Source organism: Cibotium barometz, chromosome 40 (genome assembly GCF_041138505.1).
Source record: "Cibotium barometz isolate CiBa-2024 chromosome 40, ASM4113850v1, whole genome shotgun sequence".
NCBI classification, from domain to species: Eukaryota; Viridiplantae; Streptophyta; class Polypodiopsida; order Cyatheales; family Cibotiaceae; genus Cibotium; species Cibotium barometz.
The window spans coordinates 22035688-22040094 of NC_141085.1; positions in this window are offsets into that span (position 1 = coordinate 22035688).

Below are 4407 nucleotides of genomic sequence, written 5' to 3' on the forward strand. Positions count from 1 at the left end.
TGCATGTAGGGAATGTGTATCCCAATGCTGAACACCTAAACACAAGAAAGTAGGAGGCTCCTACCCGCTTTTAACTCAAGAGGTTGAACTTTTGCACAATGTTTGCAACAAGATGGCATCCAACTCTGAATATGCATCCATCAAGGATAGGACCCCAACAAAACATAAGGCCAAACAAAAGTTCATCAAGTAAAACAAAAAGGCATACACTTCTAATACCACTCGCTTGCAATGCATATAGATGCTTAAGGACAAGGATGTCCAAGAAAAACTACAGCAAGTATGGCTGAAGGGTTATGCCCAAGAGATTGACTGCGATTGACTGCCATGTTAATACAAAACTCTATGTAGACTATTTGGCAACATATGATTAGGGTACCAAAAGGGTTACAATATCCCACCCTGATGGTCAAAAAGTGCATGTCCTAGTCTCAAAACAACTCATATCAGATGCTTTGCAATTACCAAAGGGGGGAAAGACCCACCTATTTTAGCAAAAAGAACATGGATTGCAGAGACATATGCCAGTCGGATAAGGTTAATAACAGCATGTGGAGTTTGCTTACATTAAAGAACAACATTTGGAAAGCTCTTCGATTGGATCTAATTCCTCTTAGGAATCTTTTCTTGGGTGGTCTACAAGGAATGAACATCCCAAATCTTGAAGCAAAACGATCATTGCTTTGTCAAAATCAAATGTTTTCTTAGTTTTCATCATTATGTCATTAACAATTAATTAGTGCTAATCAAGTGATTTAATTCTCAACATTGAGGGTTTATTTCTAACATTAGGGAGTTGCTATTATATGCCATTGCATTATTTCTCAAAATCCCCTTGATTTAGTTCTTCAATTACATCCTCTAAAACTCATGAGTTTTCTATCTATCTTTCATGGGGAGGTTTTGTATTAATCATGTTTAAATCGATGGTATTAATCACTTAATCACTATTGTCAAATGATTAGACACTGCCCTACTAATCATAACCAAAGAGTAAGACCTTCCTACATATCAAGAATATCATCCAACGGTAAATCCAAAGCCAAAAAAGGGCCACATTACTACCACTATGCATGTGCTATGGAAGCAGTGAAGAGGAGAACAATTCAACAAAAGAAGAGTTGGAAACTATGAGCATTCAAGAAAATATATCATGACCTTGGTCCACTGAGTCCAAGGACAAGTCCAAGACAAAGGACACCGAGACAAAATCTACTTCTATAGATGAAGATAAGAAGAACAACATAGTCTACTTCCATCACTCTCAAATAATATCCATTAACAATGGAGTGAGCCAGTGTTCATTGCTAGAATAATCCTCATGTAGAAAAGGTCAATGATTCCTCCATGTGTATGCCCTTCATAAATCTCGTAAGCAGGTCACATCGAGCGACTCCTCTGGGCTTAACAAGATGTCTTCATTCCTCAATTATAAAGGCAATGCATCTATCCTTATTCATGACTTGCCAACTAAACTACTCATCCCAAGTCTTTCCTAAAAGATGTAGATTTGTTTCATATAAACTTAGCCTAGCCACGTCCAATCCCCTGGGTCTAGCCTTTCCCCCACCACTGGACCTATGGAGCCAGTGTGAACTTACACACCCATAATTGAAATTTCTACCACTTACAAAAAACAAGAGTTCACACACACACTCTTTTATAAAAACAATCCTTTCAAAAGAAAAACATACATCAAATTATTCTTTTCAAACCATGCATATATCATATCTTCACATCACATAATAGATATCCAAGTAACACATAATATATCATATCTTCACATCACATAATAGATATCCAAGTAACACACAGTGTCATCTCAATCAACATTAATCTCCACATCACATAATAGATACCAAGTAACATATCAGTGTCACCTCAATCAACATTAATCTCATCGTAGCAGCACGATCATGATCCTTAGACTAGGATGGTATGCACCAATGAGCCTGAACACTCCTAGACCACAGTGATATGATCAAAGGATCCCTATAATGTCTCCCATCAACCTCAACACAAATGTCAAAAAATCATAGGAGTCGCATCTATTGGTCGTCACCTATCCCAAAAGCATGAACACTCTAGGTACTAGCGTCATCTCAGAAGCCCTACAATGTTAGGTACTGGCATGCATACTCAATCATCAGGCACTACCCGACCCATATCACTCCAGATTTGCTTCAAGTCTTCACACCAATTGTGCTAGTAGCACAGCCACGTTCGACTGAGAGGAGTCAATGTCTCAAACAACCGCCTTGGTGTGATGCACCTCTTTAAAAAATAAAAATGTAATATGTCCTAAAACTTGTCCTCTTCCCTAGAAGGACAAGTAATCCGAGTTGCTTTTGAGCATCTATCAATGGCATAATGATGGTTGTGAATTTTTGTCTTGACTGTTGAGAATTTTATTTCAGATAGCCTTATCATCCTTTATTTATGTAACGTCATCAGTGGGATGAAAATGAAGAAAAGTTTAATGTAGTAGTAATAGACATAGATTATTGTGTTCTATGCCTCAAATCTAATCTTAGCCATGATTATGAAATTCTAGATTTTGTAAAGGAATATAAAATTTATGGCTGAAATCTTTTTACCCTACATGAGTATTTAGCCACACTAAATCATCTAAGTTTATATCTTCCCCATATAAAGTTTATTAGGAAACTATCAAGAGTATCATCTTTCTAGATCCTAGGATTGAGATTTTTCCTTGGCCATGTAATAATCTTTTTGAAGAAATATAAAACATATTTTCTTATTATGTGACTTGATAAAGTATTAAATTAAGAAACGTCTTTTATTTCAGAAGAATCATGAGGCGCAGGCATCAAGCTCATAATATTGTACCCAAAATAGAGACCTTGGATAATGATGTTAAAGAAGTGCTCCATGGATCTCACTTAGGACTCTTTCAAGGTGTAGACAACAACCTTGGAGAACCCTCTTCTATAGCTAAGTAAGTAGGATGACAAAGGATTTTGCCTAAGATTTTCCCAAAGAGACGACCCAACAAAAGCCTTTTTTTCCCTCCCTCAAAGAGAGCTCCTTTGAATTCCAGTATGCTCAAGTCTAAGAGTAATAAAGGTCAAGATCAAATCCAAGTGTCTAAAGCTAGTGGATCTAGAGGTCGTGACTCTTCTCCCCAAATACAGTTCCTGCTTACAAAAAAAGTATACATGCTTTATATGCTAGCAAACAAGACATTTCTCACCAATTTTGTTGTTATCACCTATCCAGCTCCCTCTGCTCCATGATCTCATTTCAAAGTCCTACAGTCTTAACCTAGAGTAATCAAGGACCTCCCCCTCAAAATTGGAAAAATCAAAGGAGGCCAGTTCTAGCCAAGTCAAGTGCTTCTAATGTCGGGAAGGAGAAGAGAGAGTCGAAATCCAAGTCAAGTTCTTCTAATGTTGTGACAGTTTGTTGATGACCAAGAAGGAGAAGAGAGAGGCAGAATCCATCTCGTGGTTGAGCATCATGGTCAAAACCAATAATTTTCCATAATCCAAGCCCCCACCAATTTCCAAGATAAGATTCTAAGCTTTCTTGTTGATTTGGGTAGCAGTCAAGCTTTCATTTTGCTAGGATGCATACATAAAGCCAATGCAAGTGGAATTTACAAGTGAAAAAAATATTTTCATGTTCCATGAGACAAATGTAAGTTAATAAAATTGACCAGAAGCAGTGTAAACCAATGCAAGTGGAATCGGCAAGTGGAAAGTTCTTTTCATGGATAGATGTAATTCAATTTTCCTTGGATGGGAACCCGACTAAATGTACGTTAAGAGTTTTGCCCTTAGGTGTGTATGAGAAAATCCTTAGAATGGATTGTGTCATGCAAAACCAAGACAATATTCATTTTCACAATGGGACCATCTCCTTTTGAGATCTCCACGGAAACAAGGTGCAAGGGATTGGAGTAACTAGAACTCCCACCCTATAGCTTGTTAAAGCATCAAAGTTATTGAAGGGACTCAGCAAGAAGCAAGCAATTTATATTATGAAACTCAATATAGCAAAAAAAGGATCAAATATACAAATGAACCTGAATGGTTAAGTGAGTATGCTGACATATTTCTTAAAGATTTAAGTGAAATGCACTCGGCTCGTGAGGTTGATCATGAGATAGAATTGATTCCTAGAGCCCAGCCAACCACAACAAAGAGAGCTTATAAGATGGCCATTTCATAAGTAATCGAGCTTAAGAGGCATACCCACATTCCATCAAGAGTGGTCAAAGTCTCGAACAACCACCTTCATGTGATGCACACCCACATGGCAATCCATAAACCTATGTGATACCTTCATAAGATACAACAAATAACATTTGAATATAATGTTTCAAACAAACAAGTAGTATTTCAATTAAGCATACCATAATCTTATTATGAAGCAATGCAACCC